The 15,295-nt window shown below is 39.0% G+C and overlaps 1 protein-coding gene across 6 annotated transcripts in view; it reads right to left on the bottom strand.

The window, feature by feature from the left end:
- pals1a (protein associated with LIN7 1, MAGUK p55 family member a) overlaps window positions 1–15,295 on the bottom strand; it is a 113,400-nt gene that overhangs the window by 71,482 nt on the left and 26,623 nt on the right. The window lies entirely within an intron of this gene.

Below are 15,295 nucleotides of genomic sequence, written 5' to 3'. Positions count from 1 at the left end.
TCATTACTGTAGCACAATTATCAGCACTCAAATTATACTCTGCATGTAGAATTTAGGAATTTAACTTTTTTTTCTCTTCAATTACAATTTCTTTCCTCTCCTTCAAACTTTCTAGAATCTTTATACAAATTCTTCCTTCAGCCTTCCAGCATAGCTGCAGTTCTTCACTTAGTCAGGATTAGCATTCCGAGGAACGAGACTCTCGTTTCTATGGTAATAGTTTTGTCAGCTAACAACATGTCCTGATTTAACACCAAAAAACTACCAGACAAGAGAGAGTTGATTTTACTTTTTAGTCTCACGTTGGTTTAGGCTTTGCTTTCACCCTGCTAAAAATGCAGAAACACTGTTTTCTTTAAAACAAAACCACAAATCCTATATATGTTGCTTTGGATGAGTAATAGGAGAAAGTGAGAACTGCAGATGCTGGAGATTAGAGCTGAAAATATGTTGCTGGAAAAACTCAGCAGGTCAGGCAGCATCCAAAGAGGAGAATCGACGTTTTGGGCATGAGCCCTTCTTCAGGAATTCCTGAAGAAGGGCTCATGTCCAAAACGTCAATTCTCCTACTCTTTGGATGCTGCCTGACCTGCTGCGCTTTTCCAGCAACACATTTTTAGCTTGGATGAGAAATACCAAGTCATAAGAATCCATACTGAATGATGCCAATAAAGCATGACATTCAAAGCATCTGTTCTATTTATGTCCGTCACTAAATAGAGAAACTTGTACTAATTACTGATTGGGTGACAGTTGAGCTGCTTCAGTTAGTCTTCAAATAAATCATATGTCACCGTTAAAAACAGCTCTGCAAACAGGGAATCAAAATAATTTATGTTCAGACAGTATATGCACTTCAGTTGAACAGCTAGCTCAGTTAGATATCTCTATTATCGTATTTTCCTTAAGCTTTCAAAAAATGATACCACTCCAGTAATTATTGCCACAGTAAGAAATGCGCCGCATGCCTTGGAAAATGTGTTTGTTTGTAATCTTGGATTGCAGTTCAATTTCTATAAAATGTGGAGCTTGAAAAGAACAGGTCAAGCAGCATCAGAAAAGTCTATGTTTTGGGCAAAAAATGTAGACTCTGCTTTTCTGATGCTGCTTGACCTGCTGTCATTTTTCTAACTCCACATTTTATCAACTGAGTTTTCAGCAGTCTTCACTATTGCTAAGTTGCAGTTCAATTTCAAATATTATAACCAGTAAGATGTACCAAGAATACTAAATAGGGCATAAGAGTAATGTTAATCTCAAATTGGTACAGTTTCTTTCACAGCCAAACACATCAGCATCTTTGTAGAATTTAACCACAGTCTGGTAAATTGTATGCACACTTTAAAACTGTTTTTATCATAAAAATTACTACACTTGTGCAGTTTGTTAAAAAAATAGGATTTGCTTTTCAACTGGATCTTAATGTAGTAAACCTTTTAAAGACATTATAAATTCTGCATTTCAAACTCTGACACGAGTTAGAGCCCAGACTATGAATGAGGATATGTTTGCTTCTATAATTTAGTTACCTAGTAACTTCACAAATTGAGCCATCGCTCAAGTTTATCATGCAACTCTCAGCAGTCAACAAGTACTTCAAACATTCACAACTTGCAAGCTAAGCGATTACATTATTAGCACATATAGCAATTACCACCAGTTAAAAAATACATTATACCCAGTTTGAACAAAGTGTTCATTCAGAATGCAAAATAAAACACGATAGTGCATAATTTCCCAAACAGGTTGCCTTTGTTTGACACTAAATGTGAAAGTACATTCAATAACATTTTCATTGCAGGAAAAAATGTAGACAGCTAAAGATGTTGCCTCTTGGATGTCCATTATTTTGTAAATAATGATGTGTATACTGTGGGAAACAAATTACTTTCATGTCTTTCTTTTACTCCTTTTCTAAACTAAAAGATATCAATATTGAGATTGGAAGACATCTGTACTGAAACACTTCGTTTTACCATCAAATACTGATGTTTTATTGAGAATAAAATTTCTTTATTTTAACAATGATTGCAATTATATTGACTTCAGCAGCCAAGTGCTTGCTTCTGCAATACACAGTTGCCATGTTGATTCAAGATTGATCGAAGCCCAGGTACAGAAACAATGGAGCATTGTATGAATATTGTAGTAGGACCAACATTAAAAATGTTTCAAAGTTTTACGTAATTCGACTCTTAAGAGTCTCACATGGCTTAGCGTTCTCATCAGAGTATGCATGGATGTCTAAAGCAAACATTATATTTGCCCCTATTTAATCTCAGAAGTGGAGGTCCCAGTGTTGGGCTGGGGTGGACAAAGTCCAAAAAATTACATGACACCAGATTATTAGTCCAACAGGTTTATTTGAAACTGCAAGTTTTCAGAGCTAATTAAAGACTTCTATGTATTGAACAAACGTAGATGGCTATTAAGTCTTTCATCAGTTAGAATGTAGGTGCAGGTTTTGGTCGACTAAAATGTAAATCCCTGCCCCAAGATTATTCTGATAAAACCTGAAATTAAGGTGACAAATTAGGTCAGACAACACATTTTAAGTGTGAGGCCATATTTCAAGTCTGCTTGTATCACATCCTTGAGCCAGGCTAGCTTTATTGCCAAAGTAGGAATTTATAAAATGCCATAGATTGTGTGCTTTTTGAACAAAATAGAATCTACCTGCAAATTCAAATCTGCAATGTCCCACTTGTACCAGAAGTGTGCCGTAATTTGGCTGAATGGGTTGACTAAAAATATCTATGATCAACAGGCAGGGACAACTTTCACCTCATTGGTGTAAATTGCATTTAAATTCCACATTACATCACAGTCAAATCTTCATTCACACCTGCTAAAATTACTAGTACACTGTCATTAAAAACTAAATTAAAATGCACATGAAAACTGAAGTATGTGACAGAGACAACAGCATCCTTTGAGTCGTAAATCAATCAGCTCTTGTGCAGAATTGTGCAGTTCTGTAGAAGATCAAAGTTTCAGTAGACATCACTGTTCTAACAGTAATAGTGATGGTAGTGTGCTTTGGGAATGCATCTATTGTTTCTAATCGAACACTTTGGCAGGTTTAACATATTAATCATTCAATGTGAAAACACGAAACAAAACAGTTTAGAAACAATAACTGGCTGGTCTGCAAATTCAGGGAATGTTATCATTCGTTATTTTCGTATCATAGTGCTGATATTAATTGAAGATTTAAATTTTTGCTCATTATTACATTTAAGGAAATCTCAGAATTATCTTTCAAAGCACCTCACTCCAAAGCTTCATGAGCTGAACAGTTTGTGAGATAACAAGCCTATAAAAGATCCAGTTGACTCCGATCTAAACTGAATTAACTGGAACAGTGTACCAATTGCTCCCTAGATTAAGGCAGAGAAGAATGCATGCAAAATTGGCAACAAATTCTACATTTGTGTGTATGTGATTAAAAATTAATGTGTGCATTTCTCAGATGAAAACAGGTTTCAGCTCAAATGCAATGCTCAATACAACAAATAGCCTGGCATCATGGACCATAACAGAGAGAATGGTCACCTGTGCACAATACTGCCATACCTATGAAAGTATATCCCATACAATTTAGTGCAATCAAACTCAAAACTTTGAGGGGTAAAAAAAAGAGGAGGAATATAGAAATAACCACCCCTTTTAAAGCAACATATTCCAACAAATGCCAAATAGGGTCAAAAATCATTTTTGTAACTTCAACTTGCTCTAATGTCAAATCACACTAGATAGCCAGGACCCCACAGCTGTAGAAATACTCAGCAACATGATTCTGTTATAAGGCATGATCAGTGACATTCAAATATATGTCTAAGTTCAGACAACTGACAGAATATTCATTTACAATATACAAAATGTTTCTTTGAGTCTTCACCATTAATCTAATTTAAATCTGTTGCAGTAGTCATAGATGTCCTCTCAAGGCAGACATGCAAGTTATTTTTAAAAATTAATAATAGATATTAACTGTGCATTTGAAATGTCCAAGTCAAAAATGAAATCACATTTATTTGGTAGATGTATTCTAGTGACTTAAAATTAAATGCTTTAACTTTTTACATGTGCAACTGTTCATAAACAACTGAGCAGGATTAATTTGGAATATTTACACACCGAGCCAAATACTTCTCCCAAAATAAGTGTTGTGTGATCGATTGTATAACAAATGATTTGATGAATGTGGAGGTGAAAAAAAGCACAGCAGGTCAAGCAGCAGAGGAACAGGAGTGTCCACATTTTGGGGAGGACCCTTTCAAGATTGGGAAAGGAAAAAGGGGCTGAAAAATAGAGGGGGGACGAGTGGGATTGGGAGAAAGGTAGGTGGGATGGTGATAGGTAGTTGTAGGGAGGTTATTGTGATTTGTCAGTGGGAAGGGTAGAACAGATAGGTGGGAAGCAAGATGGACAGTCTGGGTCGGGGAAGGTGGGGCTAGAACTGGGATGAGGTGGGGGGTTTTGAAGGTGGCGAATTCTACGTTGAGACCATAAGATTATAAGCTCCCAAGGCATATGATGAGGTGCTCTTCCTCCAATTTGTATCTGGACTTATTTTGATAGCAGAGGAAGCCCAGAATGGACATGTCATTGGGGGGAGAGCAGGGTGGGGTGGGGGTGGGGGTGGGGGTGGGGGGTGGTAAAAAAAGAGTTGAAATGAGTGGCAACTGGAAGGTGGGATTAATTGGAGATGATACATGAACTGATCAGAGTTTGTGCTCTGTAACCCCAATGTATAGGAGGCCACATCGGGAGTACTGGATGTAGTAAATCAGGTTAGAGGAAATACAGGTGAATCTCTACCAGACTGAATGATTCTTTGCGGCCTTGGACAGAGGTGTGGGGGGGGGGGGGCGAGGAGGAATGTGGCAGCAGGTGTTGTACCTCCTGTGGCCACAGGGAAAGGTGCCAGGTGTGGAGGAGATGTTGGTGGGGAGCATGGACCTAACAAGGAAGTCACAAAGGCAATGGTTCCTACATAAAGCAGGTAGAGGTGGGGAAGATAATAATCTCTCTCTCGTGGTGGAGTCAGACTGCAGGTGGCGAAAATGGCAGCACCATTCCATCAACTCTTGACTTTCCAACATCTGCAGAACTCACTATGTCCAAGTTGTATAAGAAATGAACTACTTATCAAAACATTGAGATGTTACACTTGCCCTTGCCAACAAACTGAAGAGAAGAATGAAAATTACTGAGAAATTTAGATTTGTTTATGCAAGTGCACATTTTTGGCTTACTTAGATTAGATTCCCTGCAGTGTGGAAACAGGCCCTTCGGCCCGAATAAGTCCACACCGACCCTCCAAAAGAGTAACCCACCCAGACCCATTTTCCTCTGGACTTATGTACCTCCGGAAACCAGAGCACCCGGAGGAAACCTACGCAGACACGGGGAGAATGTGCAAACTCCACACAGTCGCCAGAGGCTGGAATCAAACCTGGGACCCTGGTGCTGTGAGGCAGCAATGCTAACCACTGAGCCACCGTGCCGCCTCAAAAAGTTGTTTTTTTTATTTTCATCAGCAGCTTTTCATTGGAGAAAAGAAGGTCGAGAGGTGACTTAAACCGAGACATACAAGATACTCAGAGGGTTAGATAGGGTGGACAGTGAGAGCCTTTTTGCTTGGATGGTGAAGGCTAGCATGAGGGGGCATAGCTTTAAATCGAGGGGTGATAGATTTAGAACAGATATCAGGGTAGTTTCTTTACTCAGAATAGTAGGGGCATGGAATGGCCCGTCTGCAACAGTAGTAGACTTGCTGACATTAAGGGCATTTAAATGGTCATTGGACATAATACAAAATATATACACACTTATATATGGATAATAATGGAACTGTGTAGGTTAGATGGGCATCAGATTAGTTTCACAAGTCGGCACAACATCAAGGGCCGAAGGGCCTGTACTGGGCTGTAATGTACTACATTTAGCAGTAAACAGAGCTGTAGAATACATGTACTCCATTTTCAAAGAATCAATTTTTAGCAAGTTGTCTTATTCATAATTGAATTCCCATCAGTGGTGGGAATTGAATCTAGGTCTCTGGATTAAGAGTCCAACAAAAATACATCAGGCCATCAGCTCCCTCTAATTGACTGATCTATGATTAAGTGATCTATTTTGCTGTATTAATACTAACCAGTTCAAGACAGATGAGTGGAGGGAAACAATGGATACAAATATGAAAAATTCAATACTTGCATCATGTAAATTATTCAAATACACACTTCAGATGAAAACAAAATGTTCATAATTATGCTTTGCAAATATTCCGATCTACTGCACCGAGTGGTTTGTTACAAATTTTATTGTCCTTTCATTTGATTGTACGTGAATCTTTAAAGCTTTATCTATACTCTCAATAATTCATAACACCCCAGCCTTAGTAAAGGACATATTCTGCTGACCACATTCACCCAACATTCTACATGAAGCGCGCATGGGGAAAGGTCAAGAGGTTCATTCAGTTAATCCGGACAGAATTCAAACACAGGAAAAGCTTAATGTTGTAAACCAACATTACCCAATCCTATCTATCTAAGAAGCTTCATTTGAATCTTCAGACGATTACCAGCACACACCAAATGCTCAGGAATTCTTTACCAAATGCAAAAGCGAGCTACAATGGGTTTTAGTAAAAAGATAGCTTTGAAATGCTACACTTGTACATTTTGATGAATCTTTCGTCTCTAAACACAAAAGACATATGGCAATTATGTAAGTGATAAGAAATTGTGAAGTACACATCAAAATGCAAAATGACCAAATGTGAGATTGCATATTACTTTTGATTTCCTTGAAGAAAATGCATGAAAATTTCAAACTCACCTTCAGCAGCACATGCAGAGCTCATTGTAAAGTACAACAATTTAGTCATAGAGTCAGAGATGTACAGCATGGAAACAGACCCTTCGGTCCAACCCACCCAATCCGACCAGATATCCCAACCCAACCTATTCCCACCTGCCAGCACCCGGCCCATATCCCTCCAAACCCTTCCTATTCATATACCCATCCAAATGCCTCTTAAATGGTGCAATTGTACCAGCCTCCACCACATCTGCTGGCAGCTCATTCCATACACGTACCACCCTCTGCATGAAAAAGTTGCCCCTTTTCTAATTCTGGACTCGCCTACCCCAGGGAAAGGACTTGGTCTATTTATCCTATCCATGCTCCTCATAATTTTGTAAACCTCTATAAGGTCTACCCTCAGCCCAGGGAAAACAGCCCCAGCCTGTTCAGCCTCTCCCTGTAGCTCAGATCCTCCAACCCTGGCAACATCCTTGTAAATCTTTTCTGAACCCATTCAAGTTTCACAACATCTTTCTGATAGGAAGGAGACCAGGAGTGCATGCAATATTCCAACAATGGCCTAACCAATGTTCTGTACAGCCGCAACATGACCTCCCAATTCCTGTACTCAATACTCTGACCAATAAACAAAAACATACCAAACACCTTCACTATCCTATCTACCTGCAACTCCACTTTCAAGGAGCTATGAACGTGCACGCCAAGGTCTCTTTGTTCAGCAACACTCCCTAGGACCTTACCATTAAGTGTATAAATCCTGCTGAGATTTGCTTTCCCAAAATACAGCACCTCGCATTTCTCTGAAATAAACTCTATCTGCCACTTCTCGGCCCATTGGCCCATCTGGTTCAGATTCTGCTGTAATCTGGAGTTACCCTCTTTGCTGTCCACTACACCTCCAATTTTGGTGTCATTTGCAAACTTACTAACTGTACCTCTTATGCTCGCATCCAAATCATTTATGTAAATGACAAAAAACAGAGGGCTCAGCACCAATCCTTATGATACTCCACTGGTCACAAGCCTCCAGTCTGAAAAACAACCATCCACCACCACCCTCTGTCTTCTGCCTTTGAGTCAGTTCTGTATTCAAATGACTAGTTCTCCTGTATTCCATGAGATCTAACCTTGCTAATCAGTCTCCCATGGGGAACCTTGTCAAACACCTTACTGAAGTCTATATAGATCACATCTACTGCTCTGCCCTCAACAATCTTCTTTGTTACTTCTTCAAAAAAAAACTCCATCAAGTTTGTGAGACATGATTTCCAACGCACAAAGCCATGGTGACAATCCCGAATCAGTCCTTGCCTTTCCAAATACATGTACATCCTGCCCCTCAGGATTCCCTCCAACAACTTACCCACCACCGAGGTCAGGCTCACCGGTTTATAGTTCCCTTCTAAAACAGTGGCACCACGTTTGCCAATCTCCAGTCTTCCAGCACCTTACCTGTGATGATCAATGATACAACTATCTCAGCAAGAAGCCCAATCACTTCTCTAACTTCCCAGAGTTCTCGGGTACACCTGATCAGGTCCTGGGGATTTATCCACCTTTAACCGTTTCAAGACATCCAGCACTTCCTCCCCTGTAATCTGGACATTTTGCAAGTGTCACCATCTAGTTCCCTCCAATCTACATCATCCATATCCTTTTCCACAGTAAATCCTGATGCAAAATTTAGTAAGATGACAACATATTTTGTTTATTTTACAAGACTGATCACAATTAATTAAATGAAAAAGGTTTCCTGAAATAATATCTGCTCTAGAACCATGGCAAAAATAAATTAAGCTTTCCTTCTGTGTCACAGTAAAGTTAATAACTCCTTGAATTTGAATGGATCAATGCATCTTCTGGATTAATTTAAACAAGCAGAAATCTGAGAAAATGCACTGACATACTCCGAAACAACTTTGATTAATACTTCTGATAGATGGTTAACAACTTTGACTTATTTCCTCTACTTCAAAAGTCTTGTGTGAGGTGGGGGAGTATCTGGCACATCACATGGAAATACTAACTGCTTCAAAAATATTTAAAGTTCAGGACATCACTTCACTGCAAACTTAAATGACAAAAATCTTAAGTTAAAATAATTTTCAAAATGTTGGTTTTGAAGAGTATTATAAAACTACTTAGTGCTCAAATAGGAAAAGTTACAGACTAATTCTGAATATTAGAAAGTAGTTATTGGTAGTTTACAGTTTCAATACTATAAATCTGTTGGAGAAAAATACAAAAAATTATTTCTAGTTTAAGATAGTTTAGAGTTTACACTAACTAAAGTGGTGTAGTGTAAACTAAGTATGAGAGTTTTAATGAGCTTTGAAGCAATACCAAGACAAACTCAGCAAACATGGACTGATCAGTTCTGGTGTAAGTACAGGATGCAAATACAGTATCTAAACAATTTCATTTTGCTGTGTCTAGTATTTCATCTGGCATCTTCCAAATTGAAAGAAAATTGAGAAGAGACAGGGGAAAGAGAAAAAGAAAAAGAATAAACAGTGATTAATTTGCCAGAATTACACATTGGACTACTTGTAGCTGCTGCTCAAACACTGGCAGCAGCAGCTTATGAATTCAATTAAAGCGGCCCTTCAGTCTGAATATGCGCACATGAAGAGTGGTATTTACATATACTTATATTCATAGGCAAACCTTCTTTCCCAATGGTCAAGTTTGAAAATTTTTAAAGGGCAGGGACATCAACATTCTCATTACCTTTAAGCAAGCTTATTATAATTTCAAGTGTTCAAAAGAGTGTATCAAATGCATACTAAAAATAGGCCTCTCACCACAATGTCAGGTATCGTAATCAGTACTCTATGCAATCATAGACTGCATTAGTGGGAGGCCTCATTCTTTACACAACCTCTGTACAACCTACTTTACTTTGAAGTTAAGTCAGCCAAACTGAGCTCTGCTATGAAGTGGAAATTCTTTTGCAGTGAATTTGATGTTGCAGGAAACTGTACTCTTGGGCATCAACTCAATTAAAATTTGGGCTTGAAACATGAAAAACTTGATTTGCTTTTGACTGACAGGGTAAAGTTTAACCAAACAAACAAACATCTTTGCAGGTTCTCCTCACAAAGTAAACCAAAACGGATGCTCGAAGTATACTTTTGGTATTTGATAAGCCTTACATCATCTGCCACAAACTTATATTTTTCAGTAACTTATCATCAGCACAGTAATTCAGTGGTTAGCACTGCTGCCTCTCCGTGCCAGGGACTTGTGTTCGATTTTAGTCTTGGGCAACTGTCTTGTGTGAAGTTTGCACATTCTCCCAGTGTCTGCATGTGTTTCCTCTGGGTGCTCCGGTTTCCTCCCACAATCCAAAGATGTGCAGGTTGGTGAATTGGCCATGCTAAATTGCCCAATGTTCAGGGATGTGTCGGCTAGGTGCATTAGTCAGGGGTAAATATAGGGTTGGGAATGGGTCTGCGTGTGTTACTCTTTGCAGGGTCGGTGTGGACTTGTTGAGCTGAAGTGCCTGTTTCTACACTGTAGGGATTCTAATTCTAAAAAAGACTGACGGCATTCCAATACTAGTTACTTCTGAACAGCCTTGTAACTCTAGAATACTTGGACCTAACGTGGACAGGAATATCAAGATCATGGAAACAAATTACTGAAGTTTCCACGCTACACACAAGTCTTATAGTTGGACAATACATATAGTTAGTCCCTTTACCCTCACTGAACAATAATACTAACATATCAATGAATAGCATCCTCATCATAAAATCTGTGGTTCAAGGAAGAGCCACCACCAGTTTCTCAGAAATGAATACAGGTTTATTAGTGTCACTCATAACAAGATTTAATTGTAAAACTCAGGGTGCGTGAAATGAAAGATGGCCTTGTGACATGGTCAGTAATTGCTTGGGAGACAGCAAACAGAGCAGGAATAAATTGGTTCAAGCACAGATTGTCAGTTTGTTAGTGATTTGTCTTATCCCTGGGATGGCAGGACTGACCTATGAAAAGATATTGGACATCCTGGTCCTGTACTTCCTAGATCTTCAGCAAGGATAGGTGATCTCATTCAAACCTACGAAATACTTAACAAGGTAGATGCACGTATGATGCATAACCGATCGGTAAAACTGAAATTTAAAAATATAAAAAAAAAGGGGAATGCCAGTTTGGTTCAAGAGGAGAAACTATTTTACTCAGGAATGTAAACTTTTGGATTCTCTACCACAGAAGACTACAGGGGCTGAGTCTGAGTATGTTTCTAATTATTCATGCCATACAAGATTACAAGGATGGAGCAAGTAGAAGGTTTTTAAGTATTCACTTCCACTACAATCATATTGAATGATGGAGCAGGTTTAATGGGCTGAATGGCTGACTCCGACAGTAGTCGTCTTCAGTTTTGCCTCTGTGCATTCATAATTTGGACAAAAGAATAAGAGGTTCAGATTTATAGGCAATACTAAGTTACCCTCAGTCTGTAAGGCATAGGAGCAGAAATTAGATCATTCAGCCCGTTGAGTCTACTCTGCCATGGCTGATAAGTTTCTCAATCCCATTCTCCCACTTTCTCCCATATCCCTTGATACTCATGAATCTATCTCAGTCTTATACATAGGCAATAACCTAGCCTCCACAACCTTCTGTGGCAATTAATTGCATAGATTCATTAATTTCTGGCTCGAGGTTTCTTCTTATCTGTTCTAAGAAGGTTTCTCTTTACTCTAAGGCTATGCCATTAAGTCATAGTCTCTCCTCCCAATGGAAACATCTTCCCACCATCTAATCTGCCCAAGATATTCAGTATTCTGTATATTTCAGTTAGATTCCCCCAACCTTTCTAAATTCCATCGAGTATAGACCCAGAGTCCTCAAACATTCCTCATGTGTTAAACTTTGCATTCCTGGGACCATCTTGTGAACCGCCTCTGAACACACTTCAGGGTTCGTACATTCTTTCCAAGATATGGGGCCCAAAACTGCGCACAATACTCCAAATGTAGTCTGACCAGAGCCTTAGAGCCCCAGAAGTACATCCCTGCTTTTATGTTCAAGTCCTCTTAAAATAAAAGCCATCCTTGCATTTTCCTTCCTAACTACTGACTCAACCTGCAAGTTTACCTTACAACAATCCCGGACTAGAACTTCCAAGTCTCATTGCACTTCAGACTTCTGATTTTTCTCCCCATATAGAAAATAGTCTTTGCCACTGTTCTTCCTACCAAAGTGCATGACTTCACACTTTCTCACATGGTTTTCAATCTGCCACTTCTTTGCCCTCTCTCCTAACTTGCCCAAATCTTTCTGCAACCTCTCCACCTCCTCAATGCTACCTCTGCAAACTTAGCCAGAATGTCCTCAGTTCCTTTATCAGATTGTTAATGTATAAAGTGAAAAGTTATGGTCCCAACAGCCTTGTGGAACACCACTTGTCACTGGTTGCCATCCTGAGAATGACCCTTTTATCCCCACTCTCTGCTTTCTGCCAGACAGCCAAGCTCCTATCCATGCTAGCACCTTGCCTCTAACACCACAGGCCCTTATTGCACTCAACAACCTCCTGTGTGGCACTTTGACAAAGTCCAGATAGCTAACATCCATTGGCTGTCCTTGGTCTAACCTGCTCATTACTTCCTCAAAGAATTCTAGATTTGTCAGGCATGACTTCCCCTTGATGAAATCATGCTGACTTTGCTCTATTTCACCGTACGCTTCCGAGTATTTAGAAATCTCTTCCTTCACAATGGATTCCAGGATCTTGCCCAGATCAAGGTTAAGCTGATCAGTCTGTAATTTTCCATCATTGGCCTTACCCCTTTTTAAACAGGGATGTCATGTTAGCGATTTTCCAGTCCTCTGGGATCCTCCCTGTTTCTAACAATTCCTGAAAGATCACCACTAACGCCTCCACTATCTCTTCAGCTATCATCCTTACAACCCTGGGTGTAATCTATCTGGTCCAGGTAATTTATCCACTTTTAGGCCAGTTTTTCTAGCACCTTCTCCTCCGTGATGACTACCATACTCAGATCTGCCCCCTCACTCTGATTTTTGGGATATTATTAGTGCCGTCCACCCTGAAGACTGATGCAAAGTTCAGTTCCTCAGCCATTTCCCCTTGTTCCCCACTACTATTTCTCCAGCGTCATTTTTTCAGCGGCCCAGTGTCCACTTTTGCCCTTTATATATCTAAAGAAATTCTTAGTCTTCCTGCATATTACTGGCTAGCTAACCCTCATATTTAATCTTCTCCCTCCTTATTTATTCTTTTGTTACCCTCTGTTGGTCTATGAGAGCTTCTAAACCCTCTGGTTTCCCACTGCCCTTCACCACATTATATGCTTTCTCTTTTGCTTTTATGCCATCCCTGAGTCTCTTAGTCAGTCATAGTTGCCTCATCCTCCCTGTACCATAATTCTTTTTCCTCAGTATGAATTTCTGCTGTATCTCCCGAATTACTCCCAGAAACTCCTGCCATTGTTGTTCCACGGTCTTTCCTGCTAGGCTACTCTCCTAGTCAATTTTACTTGGCTCCTTCCTCACACCTCTGCAATACCGTTACCTCTAATTCTAATCTTCTCCCCCTCAAATTGCAGAGTTAATTTGATCATAATATGATCATGGCCTCCTAAGGATTCCTTCACCTTAAGCTCCCTTATCAGGTCTGCCTCGTTGCACAACACCAAATCCACTATTGCCTGTTCTAGTGGGCTCTATCTCAAGCTGTTGCAAAAAGCCATCTTGCAGACATTCCACAAATTCCCTTCCTTGCAATCCACTACCAACCTGATTTTCCCAGTCCACCTGCATATTGAAATCCCCCCGCCATTATCACTGTAATTTTGCCTTTCCTACACATCTTTTCCATCTCCTGGTGTATATTGCGCCTGATTACTATTTAGTAATTACTATCCTGATTACTATTTGGAGGCCTATACATGACTCCTACTATGGTCTTTTTTACCTTAGCAGTTCCTCAATTCTACCCACAGATTCTACACCATTTGATCCTACTTTGTTTCTTACTATTGATTTAAATTTTATTACTTACCAATTAGACAATATATTACAACATACAGAATATGGATAGAAGTTACAAATAATAGATAGGTTAATGGGGAAAACTAAAGAGTTCAAATGTAAAGTTACTCATCTTGAATCAGAGAAAAACTATTCACCAGATTACTGTCTAGATGACTGCAAAACAATTTCTATTTGACAATATATTGGGCTGATAGGCAAAAGAGGTTCACTTTTATTATAATGCAAAATGGACAGCAAACGCACCTGCGCAGTTAGATGTAGAATCAGCTTGATACAGTACTGACAACTCACAAAGATTTGTCAATCAAATAAACAAAGCTGCCATGCCTAATTAATACCCAGGAAACTCAATGTGAAAGGTTGTCCATTCCACTGTATATAATTTTTAAAAAATGGTGCTGGGCCAACTGTTAATCACTTTTCCAATTTTTCTGAAAATTTGCTTCTAGAAATGAGAAGTATTATTTCTATAGATTTTAATTAATGGGAGATTTTGGCAAAATAACATGTTTTGGTAACTGCTTTTGTCACGCTTAATCCCATCATCCTCTAATAAGATATCAAGCGCTACATTTGACTGGACATTTAATTAAGTCTTTTCACTGCCATTTACTGATTCAAGATTCTGCTGTCCAATAATCATTCTTCAACAGATGTTTGCCTTGTTCACATACTGTGAAGAGTGTGCTGTGCTGTTTTGACTGTCTGATATCAGCATTTCCCTTTATAAAAATCCTATACAAAGTAATTGGATAAATAAAACTGTAATGATTCGAGCTCATCATTTGCCACTTCGAGAAAACTTCAAACCAATGCACAGTTAGTCGTGGCTCAGAGATCTTGAGAATGGTAAATCTGATAACACTAATGTCTGTAAGAAGGGAAACTATTCCAAGTTGAAGTTTGCAACACATTCTTTGTACTCTTGTCCCATCATTTTACTATTTTTACTTAAAAAGACAAAGCTTTGCACAGAAAATATTACCATAATGTAAGTGCACAAGAGCTGAAATTCACAACGAATGAAGTCCTAATAAAAGATACAAAATCATAATAGCAAAATTAGGTGTTGGAGTTAATGCTTGCTACAGTCCTATTAAATGGATCAATTGCTATGAAAAGTTTGTTTCAATAATCACATTTTTCTTCAACGTTCCAAGCAGTTTTCAGGACATAAAATTCAGTAAATTGAATCCTGTCAAAGGAAGGAGAACTACATTTCAAAGCAGATACTAATATCAGGTCCTTTAATTATTTTATTTCCACTGCACTCATTGAATACACTCAGTTTCCAGAATGATGAGTTTCAAATAGTTCTAATATCTTCCACAACCAGGGTAAAAATCAGGAGCACCTTAGGTTACTGAAAAATTACCTGAATGCAATGTTGGCAGCACCAGAGTGAGTGAGTTGGGTACTG

The sequence above is a fragment of the Hemiscyllium ocellatum genome, chromosome 8 (genome assembly GCF_020745735.1).
Source record: "Hemiscyllium ocellatum isolate sHemOce1 chromosome 8, sHemOce1.pat.X.cur, whole genome shotgun sequence".
NCBI lineage: Eukaryota > Metazoa > Chordata > Chondrichthyes > Orectolobiformes > Hemiscylliidae > Hemiscyllium > Hemiscyllium ocellatum.
The sequence above is the reverse complement of the archived record's forward strand: the minus strand, read 5'-3'. Positions and strand labels throughout refer to the sequence as shown.